The 20956-nt window shown below is 40.8% G+C and overlaps 1 protein-coding gene across 4 annotated transcripts in view; it reads left to right on the forward strand.

Moving 5' to 3' along the window:
* The window catches only part of caska (calcium/calmodulin-dependent serine protein kinase a), a 515992-nt gene that overhangs the window by 79355 nt on the left and 415681 nt on the right, over positions 1–20956 (forward strand). The gene's annotated exons all lie outside the window — the stretch shown is intronic.

Genomic DNA, 20956 nt, shown 5'->3' on the forward strand with positions numbered 1-20956 from the left:
TGGGGAGTCAGGAGGTGAGTTACTCGCTGCACAATTCCCAGCCTCATGCTCCTGGTTTGTGCTTTGTAGATGGCGAAGAGCCTTAGGGGATTCAGGAGCTGCGTTAATCGCTACTGATCTGCTCTTGTAGCCACAGCATTCACATGGATGGTCCATCTGGGTTTCCGGTCAGTAGTTATGCCTAGGATGCTGATGTTGGGGAATGCAGTGCTGATAATGCCATTGAATGTCAAGGAGTGAGAGTTATATTCTCTCTTGTTGAAGATGTCATTGCCTGGCACTTGTGTGGCACGAATGTTACTTTCCACTTAGCCCAAACTTGAATGTTGTCCAGATATCACTGCATGCTGGCACAGGCTGCTTCAGTATCTGAGGAGTTGTAAATGGTACTGCACACTGCAATTGTCAGTGAGCATCCCCATTTCTGTCCTTGTGATAGGGGAATATCATTAATTAAGCAACCAAAAATGTTTGGAGCAAGGGCACTGACCTGAGGAACTCCTGCAAAAAACCTGGGGCTCAGATGAATGGCTTTTGTGCTAGGTGTGCCTCCAGCCAGTAGAGGGATTCCCCCCTGCCCTTATTCACATCGACGTCAGTTTTGCAAGGGCTCCTTAATGCCATACAGTCAAATGCTGCTTTGATGTCAAGGGCAGACATTCTCACCGTACCTCTGTATTTATTTTTCTCATTACTGGATGATCAGCCGTTTCCTCTGCAAATATTTTGGAAGTCAGCATCTTTCGGCAATGATATTCAGCTGACTTATCTGTAACTCTGCAAATGGAAAGAAGAACTGCTGTTGGGATACTGAATTCCTGGATTGCATTGAAAATAATTGAAGATGGTGGCGTAATGATGAAGTCATTGGACTAGTAATGCAGTGGCCTTGGCTAATGATGTGGCGGACATGGGTTCAAATTCCACCATGGCAGCTGTGGAATTTAAAGTCAATTAATAAAAATCTGGAATATAAAGCTAGTCTTAGTAATGGTGATCAACAATCATCGATTGTTGTAAAAACTAATGCCTTTTAGGGAAGGAAACTTGCGATCCTTACCTGGCCTGATGTGACAACAGACCCACAGCAATGTGGTTGACTCTTAAACTGCCCTCTGAAATGGCCTAGCAAGCCACTCAGTTCAAGGGTAATTGGGGATGGGAAACAAATACTGGCTGTGGCAGGCATGCCTACATCCCATGAAAGAATAAAGGAAAAAATAAATCCAGCCTACTGTGACAAAGACACAACCAGAATTAGATACCAAGGATTTGATTTTTATTTAAAGTTTTTGTTTTAGTCAATATGAGAACCTTGAGCAACAGTCGGATTGAGATGAGTAGAGAGCTTCCATCCTGATTCAATCATAATTCTAGATATTTTAATATCAATGCATAGAAAAGTGGCAAACACTATCTATTCTTGTTTTACCACAGCCAGAGCTTAGTTTGAAATAAAACTACATCCTAGATTTCATCTTCAGGGGGAGGTGGCGGCATACTGGTATTGTTGCTGGGGTCCCTGGTTCGAATCCCACCATGGCAGATGGGAAATTTAAATTCAATTAAAAATATGGAATTAAAAGTCTAATGATGACCATGTCAATAGTTGGAAAAACCCAGCTGGTTCACTAATGTCCTTTAGGGAAGGAACTCTGCTGTCCTTACCTGGTCTGGCCTACATGTGACTCCGGACCCATAGCAATATGGTTGACTCTAAACTGCCCTCCGAGATGGCCTAGCAAGCCACTCAGTTGTACCAAACCGCTAAAGAATGTAAAAGGAATGGAACTGGACGGACCACCCGGCATCGACTTAGGCGTCGGAAATGACAACAACCAAACTCAGCCCTGTCGACCCTGCAAAGTCCTCCTTACTAGCATCTGGGGGCTCGTGCCAAAATTTGGAGAGCTGTCTCACAGACTGGTCAAGCAGCAGCCTGACAGTCATACTCATGGAACGTACCTTACAATGTCCTAGACATCACCATCCCTGGGTATGTCCTGTCCTGCTGGCAGGACAGACCCAGCAGAGGTAGTGGCACAATGATATACATTCGGGAGGGAGTAGCCCTGGGAGTCCTCAGCATTGACTCCAGATGCCATGAAGTCTCATGGCATCAGGTCAAACGTGGTCAAGGAAACCTCCTGATTTTCACATACTGTGCCCCCCTGCCGCTGCCGCCGCCCCCCCAAAAGCTGATGAGTCAGTACTCCTCTACACTTGGAGGAAGTGGCCCAGAGGCCCCTAGTATCACTGATGCCAGTCTCTAGCCAATCCACTTCACTCCACGGTGATATCAAGAAATGGCTGAAGGTACTGGATGCTGCAAAAGCTATGGGCCCTGACAACATTCCAGCAATAGTACTGAAGATGTGCTCCAGAACTTTCCACCCCTAGCCAAGCTGTTCCAGTACAGCTACAACACTGCCATCCACCCGGCAATGTGGAAAATTGCACAGGTATGTCCTGTACAAAAAAAACAGGACAAATCCAACCCAGCCAATCACCACCGCATCAGCCTACTCTTGATCATCAGTGAAGTGATGGAACGGGTCATCAACAGTGCTATCAGGTGGCACTTGCTTAGCAATAACCTGCTCACTGACGCTCAGTTTGGGTTCTGCCAGGGCTACTTAGCTCCTGACCTTATTACAGCCTTGGTTCAAACATGGACAAAGAGCTGAACTCCAGAGGTGAGGTGAGATTGACAGCCCTTGACATAAAAGCAGCATTTGACTGTGGCATGAAGGAGCCCTAGCAAAACTGAAATCAATGGGAATTAGGAGCAAAACAATCTACTGGTTGGAGTCATACCTAGCACAAAGGAAGATGGTTGTGGTTGTTGGAGGTCAGCCATCTCAGTTCCAGGACATCACTGCAGGAGTTCCTCAGGATGGTGTCCTCAGCCCAACCATCTTCAGCTGCTTCATCAATGACCTTCCTTCCATCATTAGGTCAGAAGTGGGGATGTTCGCTGCTGATTGCACAATATACAGCACCATTTGTGACTCCTCAGAGACTGGAACAGTCATGTCCAAATGCAGCAAGACCTGAACAATAGCAAGGTTTGGGCTGACAAGTGGCAAGTAACATTCACGCCATACAAGTGCTAGGCAATAACCATCTCTAAGAGAGAATCTAACCATTGCTCCATGACATTCAGTAGCATTACAGTCACTGAATTCCCCCACTATAAGCATCCTTGGTGTTTCCATTGACCAGAAACTGAATTGGACTAGCCATGTAAATACTTTGGCTACAAGAGCAGGTCAGAGGCAAGGAATCCTGTGGCGAGTAACTCAAAACCTGACTCCCCAAAGCCAGTCCACCATCTACAAGGCGTAAGTTATAAGTATGATGGAATACGCTTCACTTGACTGGTTGCAGCTCTAACAACACTTAAGCTTGACAGCATCCAAGACAAAGCAGCCTTCTTGATTGGCACCATATCTACAGACATTCTCTCTCTCCACCACCGAAGCACGATGACAGCATCTACAAGGTGCACTGCAGGAACTCACCAAGCCTCCATAGACAGCACCCTCCAAACCCACAACCACTACCATCTGGAAGGACAAGGGCAGCAGACATATGAGAACACCACCACCTGGAAGTTCCCCTCCAAGTCACTCACCATCCTGACTTGGAAATATATCACTGTCCCTTCATTGCTGGGTCAAAATCCTGGAACTCACCCTCTAACAGCACTGTGTGTGTGTACCTACACCACATGGAATGCAGCAGCACAAGAAGGCAGCTCACTACCACCTTCTCAAAGGCAATTAGGGATGGGCAATCATGACCACATCCCATAAATGAATTCTTAAAAAATGGTTATTTTTAAATGCAAAGGCCATTTTCAAATGATGCACTTCAATAGAGATCCATTTCACACAATGGCTTGCTTTGTTCTGTGCACAATCCTTTTAATTCGAAAATCTACAGCCAGGTGATAAACAGGTTTGGATCCACCTGGTGCTGCAGTCATTCTCTGTATCTTATTTGTCAATAACACTGATCATGTATACAAATCGTTGATTTCCCCCCCACCCCCGTGCATCAAGCGTTAGTGTGCCAGGGGTATAACTCCAGCAGCAAGCTCTGGGTTTACCAGTTCTTAGACAATTAAGGAAAAGACACAAAGTTCCGTAATGGAGTAAACAAAGAATTTCATGTCAAGTTATTGTTGAAGGATGCTATTTCATGTCCATTTTAATAAACTCATTAGCAAGACTATTTATTATTCTACAGTAAACTATAGTAATCCTGAGCTATTGTTTTACTACTGTTTATCTATTTTTAAGAAGTCTGTTATGCTTTCATTCTTCCATTAAATTAGATATGGTTCTATTGTATAAGTTAGAGTGCACATTTTTGCTCCCTTTTATAAACTCGAGTCTCAGAAGAGCTATAGAACCAGCTTGAATTTTACGTTCATTATATCAGCCACTCTAGTAGCAGACCACTGATTTAGTGCCAAATTCAAGAGGAAAGCAAGTGTGGTGGGAATATCTCCTGCTGTTTCACTATTATAATTTTAAATTTTTAATAATTTGCTGCCTTAGTTTTGCTTACCCATAGAGACTGGCGATGTGACTTCCCCAGAAGGAAATGCTTTACATTACTGCTGATTTGTTTAGGGGCTGTCATATAATTTAGATGCCCCATTACAACCAATTACTGTAGTTTGAGTTACATATTTATTTTTACATTGCCACCTACAGGTGCAGACCTTTAGAATCTTGGAACTACTGTCCACTTTTAATGCAGATTTTTAGCATGAAATAAGTGTATTTTAGTGTTTTCCTTGTTGCAGCATGCAATGACATATGCATACAAAATAATTCTTGCTCTCTGGAATTCTAGCTTTTTTGGAGCAGTTTCACCTCTGATTCAGCAAGTCTTGTGTTCAAACACCACTTTCAAGAGTGAAAGATTCTGCACCATCAAAGATGCTATATTTCAGATGAGATGTTTAACCGAGGCCCTGTCATCTGAGATGGGCATATAAGATTCATAGTACTATTTGGAGATGAGCAGAACTGATCTCCCAATGTCTTACCAATGCTTAGCCATCAATTTAAACCACAAATCAATTAACTGGTCACTTTTTGCTTGTTTGTGGGACCTTGGTGTGGTCAATTGTCTTCCATGTTTGTTTACATTGCAACTGTGACAAAACCTCAAAAGTAATTAATTTACTCCAAAGCTCTTTGGATCCTCTCGAGCCATGAAGGGCACCCATTTGAATAAAAATTCTTTTAACTTTTCAATAACAGTCAGGATGTACCAGCTATAATTTACACTTGCAATACGATATGGAGTATTTTGTTATGTGTTTTGGCTTTCATTCTAGATTTTTTTTTCAGATTTAGTGTTTTAAAACTTTATTACTGGTGAGCCTTTAGGCTGTTAGCTGCCCAGTATCCAGGTAATTTGTAATAAATTCAGGAATTGACAAAACATGTCTCATTACTAAATTTTTGGTTGACGGTTCTGTTATGTGCCCGTATGTGATCACTTTTGGCTTCAGATAGTGGTTAAAAAAAATCACTTCACCATAGTTTAAGTTTAAAAACTGCCAAATACCAGTATGGATAAGTGAACAAAAGCAAGAACATAGTATAGATCCACAGTAGTTTGAGGCTTAATTATCCTTCCTTAAAAAAAAATGCAAGAGTCACATCTTATTGTACTAAATTAGTTTAAATTGGACGATTTACAATGCCTATGAGCATTAATCTTTGTGGTCATTCATAGTGTGAACTTATATTTATTTGCTTCTCTGGTGTTAGGCAGATGATTCGATTTGAATAACACTGGTTAAAATACTTCTTTAAAAAATGATTGCAACAAAAAAAAATGTTGTCGTTCCTTAAAACCAAAAATAGCTGCCATGGCCGAAGTAAACACCTAATAGGTGGCTAACTGTCTTCATTCCAATGTTAAAAGTATCCAAGGGTGACTTATAGTAATTAAAAAGGCAACAAGCTTTCTCAATGTCAAATCAAGCATACAAGATCTAGATAATGTTATAAAGTGTACCTACGCTTTTTGTTTAAAGTATCAGAATCATGTGTCCAAAAGAGCGGGAAAAAAAAATCAATGCCTTTGGAAATGAGTACAGTTTCCAAACTCCATAAATCAGAACCAAAAAAAGGTGCATGTATTGCAATGTTCAGATTGTGGGAAATAAATTGGGGAATTAGAAACAGATATGTCACAGGATGATTAGAGATTTAACAGCATTAACAGTAACAATAGCCAGGATTTTCGCCACAATGGACAGCCTCTGTCGTGGCAAAAATCATGGAAATGGTGAAATTTCTAAACCCCAACTCTGAACCCGGTATTTCCGTCTTTGCGAGGGCAGGACTGGAGTTGAGCGGGGTTTGCGCATGCACAACTTGCAGAGGCAGCTGGTCATTTAAATCACCTCCACAGAAGTGGAACTTTGGAAGAACAGGCATGCAGAATCCAGTGTGTGCAGATTAGGACAGCTAAGAGGAGGTCTGAGCTTGGTGGATTTTTATGTAAGGTAAGAGTTCCTGGGCACCTATGGGACAGGTACGGCACCTTTTGCAATTGTTAAAAGTGAACATGATTATGCATTTCTAACACACACGCTCATTGGAACAGTCCAGGAGATATCCAGCTGTCAAAACTGTCTAAGAAGTGTCAAAGCTGTCCAAGAGGTGTCAAAGGATACAAGATGGCATGGAGGGGATAAGGCCAAAGCGTGGTGTGTGTCATGGCTTGGCATGTGTTGGCACTAAGTTGGCATTGAGGTGGCTCGAGGGACATTAAGCTGGTAGAGGGGCACTCAGTTGGCATAGGGCTGGGGGGCATGGGTTGGGCATAGGGAGTGTGTACAGGGTGAGGGAAGTGAGGTCTAGACAGATTTTTATTTATTGAAACACAGTGCCAGGGCACAGAGACAGGACTTGTGCCCAGCCTACCTCTGCACCTGGCAATCTATGGATTTGTTCCGGGGTCACCATCCCCAACTCCTGTTTCAGCCCATCCGCTCCGACCAAAAATTCCACCATTGGGGGACCTTTTTTAAAGGTCGAGTTCATCGAACTGGGAAATCACCTGACTCTGCGCTCCCAACCTGGGGGTGAAAACCTGGGCCTATGCCACAAACTGAGCAAGTGGGGTGGTGAAATAAGCCTATCAGTTTACAATATTTTTCAGAGGGATAGGATAAGAAAGAGATGGGGAGGAGTGGCAATACCGGTGGAAGGACATAAATGCTGTAGATGAATGCAGATCTCTTAATTATTGGAAAGATCAAAATGATGAGTAGGCGTAACATTGTTATTTCTCTAAAAATCGACATGATAAAGTTATACCTTAGTGTGTGTAAAATAAAAAATACATTTTGGCATGGTGACTGGCTGGTAAGACAGCTTGGGAGTATAGGCTCATAAACGTTTCGGTCTCGACCTCTAATCATTCACTTTACCAGATAAAATTGCAAGTGGATGAGCACCAGCAACCTGAGGGAAACTTCAGAAGGAACCAGCTACCAGATGGTTTGATTAGTCCTTCACCCCTAAATCAAGGGTGGATGACCGATTTGCACGCCAGGACCACTACAGACCCCCAGAGTTGATTAGGCGTTGATTAGTTTATGTCACCCTCTTAATTCCTCTGTTATTTGTTGATAACACTTTAGACTATGTTATCCTTCACATCTCCTAATAGGTTGGGAGAATTGGCCAATGTCTTGCAAATAAAGTCTAACTTAGAAAGTTGCAGTGTTTTGCTTGTGTGCAGGCCTAATGCAAAATTTGCATAACACATGCAGGGAACAAAATTGAAGGCTGTGGTGGGCATTATAACGGATGACACTCTAGGGTTCGCAAACAGCACTATATCTAAAGCAAACAGGGTTATAGAGTCATTACAGCAGAGGCCATTCAGTTCCTCAGGTCTATGCCAGAGTATGAGATTGTATTTGCAGGACAGTTCGCTATAAAATATAGCATTTTGTCTTTGTCTTGGTTAAGTTTAATTTAAAATATTGTCAAAGTTTTGACCCTCTTGCATGGTGGAGAATATTGATTCTTTGGTAAGGGTGCACAGGAGGCTGCAGTATTGATTTCCAGTTTGAAGCACCTTAGCTACCCAGATTGGCTTAAAAGGTTGTCTCTACACTTGGAGAAATGTAGACTTGAGCAATATGATAGAGATTTATAAAATAATGAAGGGACTAGATTGTGCTTAAGTGGACCAATTATTTTAACTGGATAGGTTAGGAAGGAGCATAGGTCATGCCAATCGTTTGTCCCTCTGTGGACATTTCTGGATGGGTAATGGAGGTTACAAGCCTGGAATTGTGAAAGCTTTTGATGCTATTGTGAGACGCTGCAGCCTTTCTGGATGAATGAGCTGAATGACCATTCTTGTGTATATCTTGTAAAATTTCTCACTGAGTTTTAAGTTTTCTTTCACTTTTGCAAGGATCAACATAATTAATGTGCTGTTGTAAATTATACTTGTGAAGGAACAGCAGTAGCTCCTCATCACTGTGGAATATCAATTGTATTGTTGTTCAGTTTATTGAGTTGCCCACAGATGTATCTAGCAGATGACTTTAGAGGTGCAGCACTAAGCAGGTATAAGTAGAAAGCTGAAAAATGCAGATCGTATTTCATTAGTAAGTGCTTTCTAAGTTCCATTTAGTGGTGCGCCATTGCAGATATTGACACTTGCAACTTTCAAAGACAATTTTGCTGCTTAAAGGAAACTTGCGCTAATATTCTAGAAAGCGGTGTTTACTCTGTGGCTTCTCAAGTGTTCCCCTGTTATCTTTGTCATGATCATGTAAAAGGCATTTGCTCAGTGGTCTGTGAACTAAGAATTTGCGTGTGTTTGTATGTAGCCCCCTTCTTAATTTGCGAGTGGTTCAATTTAAAAATAACCAGAAAAGCTTTAGTTTAAACAAGATAAAGGTTTATCTACTACTGCAAGATACTCAAGTGTAATAAAGTTATTTAATAAAATACAGGTGCAAAGATTAAAATGCAGTTAAAGAATAAAAGATACTTTGATGAGATTTCAAATCAAGTTGGAGTTTTCCTTCATAGATGGACTTGATGGGTAGAGCAGATGCTGGGAAGAGTATGGGCTTCTTTCCTTACTGGAAGCTGCAGGTACTGACACTTCAAGATTGCTTAGGTTTTTCTGAGCAGACCAGGGATGATTTTCTGGATGCCTTACTCTAACTCTGGTGGCAGAGAGAAGCCCAGCTGTCGCATGCTATTCAGTTGGTTCAGCTGAGAGCTGTGGCTGGAACTGACTTCCTGAGTTCTTCTGGGTTCTCTGCATACTGCCACACTAAATGGCTTCTTACAGCCTTTTTTATACAGAAATGTTAATTTAGATGAGTCATTATTCCACAAAGCAAAGGTGTTAATCAATTGGCATTTAGAATGGATAGGCAAATAGGAAAAGGATGTGGGATAGCATTCTTAATAAGGGATGAGATCAGTACACTGGTAAGAGAGGATCTTGGATCGAAAGATCAAGATGTGGAATCTGTTTAGGTGGAGAACTACAAATCTGTTAGTTTGACATCAGTAGTAGGGAAAATGTTAGATTATGAAGGATGTAATAACTGGACATTTAACTGTAAATTAAATTGCAGTCTTTTGAAGAAGTTAGACAGACGAAGCATAGGCAAGCATCAGATAGGATCAGAATAGAGACTAATATAAAAAAAACAGAATTAAAGGCACTCTACCTGAATTCACATAGCATTTGCAAAACGATTGATTATTTGAATAGTAAATGGGTATGATTTAATTGCCATTACAGAGACGTGGCTACAGGATGACTAAGATTGGGAACTGAATATCCTAGGATAGTCGGTATTTGGGAGGGATAAGCAAAAAGGAGAAAGAGGCAGGGTTAGCACTCTTAATAAAGGATGAGATCAGTACAATGACAATGGAGGTTCTTAGATCGAAGGATCAAGGCGTAGAATCAGTTTGGGTGGAGCTACAAAATAGCAAAGGGCAGCAAACATTGGTAGGAGTTGTTTGTAGGCCATCAAACTGTAATACTAATGTTGACAATGGTATAAATTAGGAGATTAGAGATGCATGCAATGTGGGTAATACAGTAATAATGGGTGACTTCAATTTACGCACAGACTGGGTTAACCAAATCAGCACTAATGTTATGGAGGAGGAATTCCTGGAGTGTGTACGAGAAGGGTTTCTGGAACAGTACATTAGGCCAACTAGGGACCAGGATATTTTGGATTTAGCATTGTGTATTGAGAGGTCTAATTAATCACTCTGCTGTAAAGGAGTCTTTAGGAATGAGATATGGTTCATTCTGAAATTTGCATCTTAAACCTGAAGAACAGAAATTATGAAGGTGTGAGGGGCAAGTTGGCTATGGTGGATTGGGAAAGTACAGTAAAAGATTTGGCGGTAGACAGGCTAGTATTTAAATAAATGCTACACAGTCTATAATAGATATATATTCCTCTAAGGCACAAACACCCTAAAGGAAAGGTAAATCAACCGTGATTAATGACTACATTAGATCAAAGGAAGTGGCTTATAAGAATGCCAGAAAGTTGGACGCCTGAGGATTGGGAGCAATTTAGAACCCAGCAAAGGAGGACCAAGAAATTGATTAAGAAAGGGAAAAGAAAATATGATTGCAAACTAGCGAGGGACATAAAGGCAGACTGTGAAAGTTTCTTTAGGTATGTGAAAAGGCAAAGATTAGCTAGGACAAATGTGAGCTTATTACAGGTGGGGACAGGAGAATTTATAATGGAGAACAGTGAAATGGTGGAGAACCTAAAGTTATTTTCAATCTGTTCACAAAAGATACAGAAAATCTCCCAGAAATACTAGGTGACCAAAGGACTTGTGAAACTGAGGAGCTATAAGAAATTAGTATTAGTAACGAGATAGCACTTGAAAAGTTAACTGGGTTGAAGGTTGTTAAATCACCTGGACCAGATGAGCTTCATCCCAGAGTGTTGGAGGTGGTGGCTAGAGAGATAGTGGATGCATTGGTGGTTATCTTTCAAAATTCTATAGATTCTGGAAACTTCCCTGCGGACTGGAAAGTAGCAAATTTAACCCCACTATTTAAGGGAGGAAGAGGGAGAATGGAGAACTACCGACTTGTTAGTTTGACGTCAGTAGTCGGGAAAATGTTAGATTCTTTTATAAAGGATATGATAACTGGGCATTTAGGAAAGAATGGTAAAATTGGGCAGAGTCAACATGGATTTATGAAAGGGAAATCATGTTTTACAGACTTGTTGGAGTTTTTTTGAGAATATTACTTGTAGCATAGATAAAGGAGAACCAATGGATGTGGTGTATTTGGATTTTCAGAAGACTTTTGATAAGATCCCACACAGGAGGTTAGTAAATAAAAGTTAGAGTGCATGGGATTGGGGGAAATATACTATTATGGATTGAGAATTGGCTAACAGACAGAAAACAGACAGTAGGAATAAACGGATCATTCTCAGGATTTGCAGCCTGTTGTTCGTGCGGTACTACAAGGATCAGTGTTGGAACCACAGCTGTTCACAATCCGTAAATGAATTGGGCGTGGGGACTAATTGTAATATTTCCAAATTTGCTGATAACACCATCTCAGTGGGAACCGCAAGTTGAGAGAAGGAGGCTTCAAGAGGCCTTGGACAGGCTAAGTAAATGGGCTAGAACATGGCAGATGGAATATAATGTGAATAAGTGTAAAGTTATTCACTTTGGTAGGAAAAACAGAAAGGCAGAATATTTCTTGAATGGTGGGAGATTGGGAAGTGCAGATGTCCAAAGAGACCTGGGTATTCTTATTCATGAATCACTGAAAGCTAGCATGCAGGTGCAGTAAACAATTAAGAGGGCAAATTGTATGTTGGCCTCCTTCGCAAGGGGGTTTGAGTACAGGAGTAAAGATGTATAGAGCCTTGGCGAGACCTCAACTGGAGTCTTGTATACAGTTTTGGTCCCTTTATCTAAGGAGGGATTAATTTGCCAAAGAGATTTACCAGATTAATCCCCTGGGATGGTGGGAGGAGAGATGTTTTGAGGAGAGATTGGGGAGACTGGGTTTGTATTCCCTAGCGTTTCAAAGAATGAGGGGTGACCTCATTGAAACTTATAAAATTCTTACAGGGCATGACAGTGTGGATGTAGATGAGATGTTTCCTCTAACTGGTCTAAAACCAGAGGGCATAATCTCAGAATAAGGGGTGGGCCATTTAAGACCGAGCATGTTCAAAACAGAAATCGATAAATTTCTGGAGACCAATGACATGAAGAGATATGGAGATAGTGTGGGAAAGTGGTGTTGAGGTAGATGATCAGCCATGATGTAATTGAATAACACAGCAGGCTTGACGGGAACTCTTGTTCCTTTTTCCTATATTTCTTCCTGCCAGTATCAAAGGAGTCCTGGGTTTTCACAACTCTGGAAGTTTCAATTATGTTGTCCAAGGCATCCTTGAATTATTAATGATTCTCTTGATGACTGATTCTGAGATAACACAATTCAACAATGTCTTAGCAATCATCTGTGGAGATAGCTGTCTGCTGTGACTTCCATCTTGAAAGGGCTTTTAAAAATTAAGGTTTTTTAAAGCAGCAATGTACTTTTAACAATATTTCTTAAAAATCCACAATATCATAACTGCATAGTCATCCAACATCTTGAACTGTTGTTGTCAGCTACGTGGTTTTAGTACAGTGTTGCCCAATCAAAATTGGAGTAGTCACAGGTATGATGCTGTTTTAGCCAGACACTAATTTTAATGGAAAATGCTTTGCATGCATTCAAACAAAATGCTTCGTGTATATATTTTAATCAATAAAGATCTACCATTATTCAATAACCAAGGAAGTAAACTACTTATAATTTTAAAAAAAACAATCATACTCTGCTTTTCATACTGCTTTACCAGTAAATGTACAAAAAGATTAAAGCCCATATGTATTGCACCATGTCTTAGAGTTTTGAGATTTCTACCCAACAGCAATGTCTTATTTTTAATTTACTAATCAGAAAACCAAACATCTGTTTCTGGATTCCCAATTAGCCACTAACTGTGGCTAGTGGTTACTGTATTGGACAACACTGTTTTAATTCATGAAAGATGGCATCGGTGTGGACATGACTGCCTACACGTGTTGAAGTATTCATGCTGTGCTTCCCATCTTGGTTTCCTAATATCAAATGTAATTTTGTTAATTAAAAATGAATTAATTAAATTGTGACAAAAAACTCCAGTCACCCATTGTTTGGATTCTGGAGCAGGGAGGATTTTGGGTATTTATTATTGACCAATTTCCACAAGAATGAGTGTGTCGGGCAACCAAAGACAAAAGCAAGGCAGGCGATCACATGATGAATACACTAAGCAGAGTTGGCTACCCTAAACTACAGGTCGCGTATCCCTTAGCCGAAGCCCTTGGGGCCGAATGCATTTCGATATTCAAATATTCTGTTTTTGGATGTGATACCCACCTCATATCCCTCACTCAGTTGCCTCTCAGGCACACCAGGGTCAAGTTTCTGCAACAACAACACTTTCTTAGCAATTGATAACGAATTATACCTTTTTCTTTTCTCACTGTTATCCATAAGGGTATTTGATGGTCTTTTTGACATGTTCACAGTGGAACAAAAGCACAAAAGCTCTAAATAACCACAAAAATCGCAAGGTAAGGCGACAGCATGTGACTGTAAACAGTGCAGACAAACAACTAGACTTCCTGCGTTAAGGTCAGGTGCGGTTGGCGAGGTTCGTGTTGGCTTGGATCACAGACTTACTGCGCAAAAGGTCGGGGAGGTTCGTGTTGCCTCACATTAGAGTTGGTTCAAAAAAAAGTTTGGTTTTTGGATAGGTTTGGTTTTCAGATGTATGGATAAAGAGTATTTGACTGTAGTGATTTTGGAGAATTAAAGAAAATCTAAAATAATTATTCCCAAGGAACATTTGGTTAAAAGTAGTCAACTGGCATTTTTAATGCTGGAGCTTTTCAGTTGAAATCATAAACTTTTCAATGAATGAAAGTAGAATGCAGCTAATAGTTTTTTTTAAGGTGTTTGGCATATATTATTTATGACATTTTTATTGATTTATGATTTTTACTTAAATGTTTTACCAGTGAATCTGTATAAAAGTCGCCTTTCTGCATGTGTGCACTTGAAAATTTAAAACTTCTGGTTAACATTTTTCCTGTCATCATTTGGTCATGCTTTTCTGTCATGTTGGAACTTGCCTATTGATTTTAATTGAGTGCTGCAGCTTGACTTCACGGTAGGCAGTGCTCGTATGTGAGTTATCCTAACTCAGATAACTGATGGGGCTTTCACTGTGTCACCTGGCCTGAGACTGACTCTACTTCAATCGTTCATCTCTGCCTGTTCTTGCAGTCAGCAGGAACTAATGATGTCTCTTAAACACTTTGGAAAAATAATAACTTAAATTTATTTTTAAATGCTTGAAGCTGGCTCTAAGACAGCAGAAACCTTTTTATGACTGTGGGGTTGGGATTTCCTATACGAGTTCCTTGCGGTATTTTAAATTTTTTTATGGAATGTGGACATCGCTGGCATTTATGCCCATTCCTAATTGGCCTTGAGAACGATTCTTTTTATATTGTTTCCTGAGATGTGGGTGTCGCTGGCTAGCCCAGCATTTATCGCCCATCCATAATTGCCCTTGTTCAGAGGGCATTTAAGAGTCAACCGCATTACTGAGTCTAGAGTCACATGTAGGCCAGACCAGGTAAGGACAGCAGATTTCCTTCCAGAAAGGATATTAATGAACCAGATGGGTTTTTACGACAACTGGCAATGGTTTCGTGGTCATCATCAGACTTTTAATTCCAGATTTTTATTGAATTCAAATTTCGGTATCTGGTGGGATTCGAACCCAGGTCCCCAGAGAATTACCCAAATACCAGTCCAGTGACAATATAACTATGCCACTGTCACTGGTGTGCTGCCTTTATGAACCACTGCAGTCAGTGTGGTGTTGGTGCACACACATTGCTGTTAGGAAGGGACTTCAGGATTTTGACCCATCGACAGTGAAGGAATGGCGATTATAGTTCCAAGTCAGGATGGTGTGTGGCTTGGAGGGGAACTTGCAGGTGGTGGTGTATACCCTTGTATTTGCTGCCCATGCCCTTCTAGATGGCACAGGTCGTGGGTTTGGAAGGTGCTGTCAAAGGATCCTTTTGTGAGTTGTTGCAGTGCACCTTGTTGATGGTACACATTACTGCCACTGCTGTGGTGGCGGATGGGGTGCCAAACAAGTGGGCTGCTTTGCCTGAGTAGTGCTGAACTTCTTGTGTGTTGTTGAAGCTGCACTCATCCGGGCAAGTGGAGACTATTCCATTACATTCCTGACTTGTGCCTTGTAGATGGTGGACAGGCTTTGAGGAGTCAGGAGGTGGGTCACTGCCTCTGACTTGCTCCTATATCTGCAGTATTTATATGCTGGTCCAGTTCAGTTTCTGGTCAATGGTAACCCCCAGGATGTTGTTAGGGGGTTCAGCGATGGAAATGCCATTGAATGTCATGGGGAGATGGTTAGGTTCTCCTCGTTGGAGAATCTGGCACTTAAGTGGCAAGTAACATTCATGCCACACGTCAACGCAAGCCTGAATATTGTCCAGGTCTTGCTGCATTTGGACATTGACTGCTTCAGTACCTGAGGAGTTGCGAATGGCGCTGAACATTGTGCAAACACCTGTGAACATCCCACTTCTAACCTTAAGATGGAGGGAAGGTCATTGAAGCAGCTGAAGATGGTTGGGCCTAGGACGCCACCCTGAGACATTCTTGCAGTGATGTCCTAGGACTGAGATGATTGACCTCCAACAACCACAACCACCTTCCTTTGTGCTAGGTATGACTCCAACCAGTAGAGTGTTTTGCTCCTGATTCCCATTGATTTCAGTTTTGCAAGGGCTGCTTGGTGTCACACGCTGTCAAATACCTTGATGTCAAGGGCAATCACTCACCTCACCTCTTGAGTTCAGCTGTTTGTCCATGTTTGGACCAAGGCTGTTAAGAGGCCAGGAGCTGAGTGGCTCTGACGGAACCCAAACTGAACATCAGTAAGCAGGTTATTGCTGAGTAGGTGCTGCTTGATAGCACTGTTGACAACACTTTCCACCTCCTTACTAATGATTGAGAGTAGACTAATGGGGAGGTAATTGGCTGGGTGTATTTGACTTGCTTTTTGTAGACAGTGCATAACTAGGCAATTTTTCACATTGCCAGGTAGATACCAATATTATAGCTGTATTGGAACAGCTTGGCTATGGGCACGGCTATTTCTGAAGCACAAGTCTTCAGCACTGTTGCCGGACCCACACTATCGCTTGGCACTTCCATCCAGAATGCTGAGGTGCATCCGGTTGTTACACCACCCTATCATCATCTAGACCCCATACCCCCACCAAACACACTATTCTCTGGCACTGCCCAGGATCTCCAGTTATCACCTGCTGTTCCACACCATGCTCATCATTCAGGACCTCATGCTTGAACAAGTCTCTGGTTCCTGTGTCTCAGTGGAAAACTACAGTTTCCACTGTAGATTCCTGTGCATAATTCTCATTACTCACGATGGCTTTTAGATGCACATAGGCAGATTGGCCACCCATTACAGGATTAAAAAGTTCTTTATTAACAGGGATTTCACAGTGGAAAATCCTCTACCTTTTAAAATCTTGTGGAGGGAAGGGATTAATCCCCCTTAACTCTCTTCACCTCCCCCAACACACTCTCCCTCCTACATGTTACCACTTGCTGAACCTCCCCTACCCATGCTTTGTTTTCGCCATTTCCTCCTATCATTTTCTCCTGCCCCTACTTCCACCAAGCTCCATTCCTACTCTCCACATGGTTCCTCATAATTCTTAATACAGTGTACTTACATTTCCCTGTTCCTTTGCGACACTTGTTGACATCTCAAACTGAGGGCTATACATTCCCTCCCTTGCTGCTAACTTACCTTGCCAAGCATGATTACCTTTCCCCTTATCCCTTATGTTGTATTTTGCTGCTTTGCCATCTAGCTGCCTCACACCAAGCATTTGTGCTTCCTCTTCCACCCCCCAAATCCCCACTACCAATCGCCTGTGTCTGACACTACCCCCTTTCACCATGACATTACCCCTATGCTAAGGATCCCACTAGTGCTCTTGGAATTTTATGGCCCCATCGTGATGAGGATGGGGCGTAAAATGTGGCGAGCCATTCAAAAGTCTATTGACATCAAGACGGTAATATCCCGCCAGTGTTAAATTCCGTCCCAACACCCTCTCCTAGTCCCAACACACTTTGGTTCTAGGTGATGCCAGATCCTGCAACCATCCTCTCAATTCTCCCAGACCATCACACCCACCCCAATACTATGGAATTGCAACATACCATGGGGCCTCTCCTACAATGCCCTACCACCACCCTTTTACCTGTGTTACACCCTGAAATAATATTCTCAGATGGTGGTGCTCCCTCTGATGACACTGACCACTACCACTGGAGTAGTTTTATTTTGGGATGCTCTTCCTATACTGTGGCAGCCTGACACCATCTTCTCCTCTGAAACTCCTGCACGCCTATCGTATTTCTACACTTAGACTAATAAAACATGATCGTAAATGGGTTAACACCCATTTTAAAATAAAAACAATTTCTACAAATTCTTCAGAGAAAAGAGAAGGGTTTCACTGTGGTGAATAGAATTAATTGCACAGATCTGTTTAAAAAAGGGTAATGAGGGGCAAAGAGAGAACTGAAAAATACACTTTTTAGCAGAAACTGAACATACAATAAAACAAATTGTTTCAATATCATAACGACAGTTAAGAGGGCATCAGAGTGAGGGGAGCAAATCATGAAAGGTGCAAATGGATTCAACTAAGGTGAGCACAAGAAATAATTATGCTTGACGACTTCCTCCATGTATTCACAAGGGAAGACCTGAGCAACATGGATATGCAAATGCTAATCCAAGTAGAATCAACACTTCAATATAATAGGGTTCAAAGCACCTGTCTCCAGAGATAAATGGCATTTATCTCAGTGCTGAGAGGGGTCAGGAGATTTGAGGATGACTGGCAGTTTTTGAGGAACTTCATGGACAAAGGATTGGAAATGGGCTTAGTGACAAAACCGATACTGGCAACTACCGATCCATTAGTCTAGCTTCCATTTCATGTAAAATAAGTGAATTGGTTATCAGGAATACACTTGGGCTTAATAGCAGCAATAGTTATCTAACAAAACAGCAGCCAACATGGGTTCAGAAAGGGAGAATCTTGCCTGATCAATTTCCTTGTACTATTAGAAGAAACAGATAATTACAAGAAAATGTAAAGAATTGTGATTGTTTATCAATTTCTTTGTTGGACAGGCATTGGGTCATTTTGAGATATTTTTGAATGTCGGTAAAAGGCCATCACTGCAAGGTAGTATCTTAATTGTTATTTGCAACACAGCAGAACAATACTGGACCTAATTATATTTAATGGTTGAATTAGTTGATGCAATTTTATATTTTGATTTCCTTTGATAGGTATATGGATGAGTCTAACAGTTTAATGACCAGAAAGTAGCAGGGTGATGCTGTAAGAGCAGACCTCACTCAGCACCTTTTTCTAGTAAAAGGTAATGAGTGTTAATGGTGCAGGCATTTTGTGATTTTGTTTTCTTCCCCCCATCATTTCAATCAAATTTTGAAATAGCTATGCAAATAATACATAGTTACATTGAGTCTACAGTACAAACAGGCCATCGGGCACAACTGGACTATGCCAGCACGTAATCTCCACACAAACCTTCACCCATCCTTCTCAATCTACCTCTATCAGCGTGCCCTTTTATTCTTTTCTCCCCTTAAATGTATTTATGCTATTTGCCACAGTGATTTCTTATGGTAGTGCGTTCTACATTGTTCATTACCGAAAATGAGTGAGAACATTCTCCTGAATTTTCTAGAGGATTTATTTTAATACTTAGATTTGTCTCCCCCTTAGATGGAAACATTTTCTACATGTCTATCCCACCAAACCCTTTTATTATCTTAATCTCTGTCAGGTCATCCCTCAGTCTTCTCTTTTCTAGAGAAAAGATTCCCAGCCAATTCAGTCTGCCTTGATATTAGTAACCTCACAGTTCTGTTTTCATCCTTCTGATTCTTGCCTCAGCATTTTATGCTGTGGTGTCACTACAATTTTGTCAAAAACTGGTAAAACTTAATTTTCAAAAATTGACCCCATAACTTTTGCACGAAATTCCCCCAAATTACTACTTTTTTTACTTTCTTTGCATTTAAGTATCTTTGGCTACATTTCCCTTCCACCCGTCATTCTGCAATTTTTATTTTCTTCAGCTGCCAATTTGATATTTTTGTAGTCAAAGAACCAGGTACATAACATGTTTCCAGGCTGCTGCAGTGCTCAGTTGTTAACTTGAAGGAGGTGTTGGGACAATCCTGATGTGACACTTCCTCTGATTTCCTTTTTCTTCCTCTCCCCTCTCAATTAGGAAATGCTGCATTGTTTGCTTGGTGCCTCATTCCTCTAGGTTTTGGATTTAATTAAGAACTAAATGAGCAACCTTTGAATTGTCTGCCCACTCCCCATGGCACTATTGTGCACTCGCAATAGAATCGCTATTCAAAAATGATCCTTTCCATCTTAATACAATTTAAATACCCTTTTTGTTTTTTATTTTTGTGCCACAGTGTTTTAGTTTGTGCTTATTACTTTATAATTATAGAAAATGAGATCAAATTTTATTAATATTTCACAGGGCTTCAAACAAGTGACCATTCTTTGCCTGTGAAGTGCTTTGGCTAAGAAGATGAAAAGCACTACGTAAATGCAAATTTGTTATTTATAAACAAATTAATTTGTGCATCATTGGGTTATATTACATTATAATTTCAGATATTAAACGTTTTCTTGTGCCGTGTACTCAAGAATAAAATCGATAAATTTAGGCCTGATGTTCATGTTATAATCTTGGGGTTTCAGGATTAAGAAATATCAGTGGTGCAGTATATTGAAACTTTGTTTTTTTAAAAAAAAAAGCAAGTTTGTAATTGTGAATTATGCTGTTAATGCAAAAGAGTATACTTCAAAAAGAACTACGTACACATATCTGATCTTAATATTTTAAGTGGCTAAGAACTGAGTTTTGGTGTGTTTACCTCAGTCAAATTTGAAATGAAATATAGTGATAACCTAGATTTAAATCAATACATGGCAAACCTTATCATATTTTTCTGAGGCTGTGTTGATGTTCATTTGTATTCCATGTTAAACACTCCGCCAACTAATCGAATGTTCAAAATGCAGTTTCCACTTAAACCATTTTACCAATGAACACATCTTGAAATGGCAGTAGACGTGCACAACCTTAACATTCACAGAAATTGTGCAACAGATGAGGTTTGCATCCATATTTATTTTTTACAATAATGTTGTAACTTGTTGGAGCACAAAGTCACCAGGTGGTGCCACCATGTGGCAATAAGTAGGTTTGATGCACCCTGCTGCTGAATTCCTAAGCTCTGCCCTGAAGTCCAAGAAACTCGAGGCAATTTCCCAAAAAAGATAAAGTAAATTGATGGGCAAACAGCTTGGTCACACTATTGCACTTCCCAGCAGTTGTTAAGAGCAATATTGGCAGAACGCTAGGAACAGACTCCTGAACAAATACTAAGGGTATTGTTCAAAAATTAATAGCTTACTGCATATTCTAGAATTTTGCTGTACATACTTTTCAGAAGGCAAAACAACTTTAGAGAGCCTTTCCTTATAATTAATTAAGCTAGACAGAGACCATGACACTTGATTTATATGCAGTCTGTAGAAGGAACATGTTTGAAGTTCATATTTTAGCTGCTGTTTTCCCATTCCCTTTCTTTCCCCTC

Source organism: Cetorhinus maximus, chromosome 16 (assembly GCF_964194155.1).
Source record: "Cetorhinus maximus chromosome 16, sCetMax3.hap1.1, whole genome shotgun sequence".
NCBI classification, from domain to species: Eukaryota; Metazoa; Chordata; class Chondrichthyes; order Lamniformes; family Cetorhinidae; genus Cetorhinus; species Cetorhinus maximus.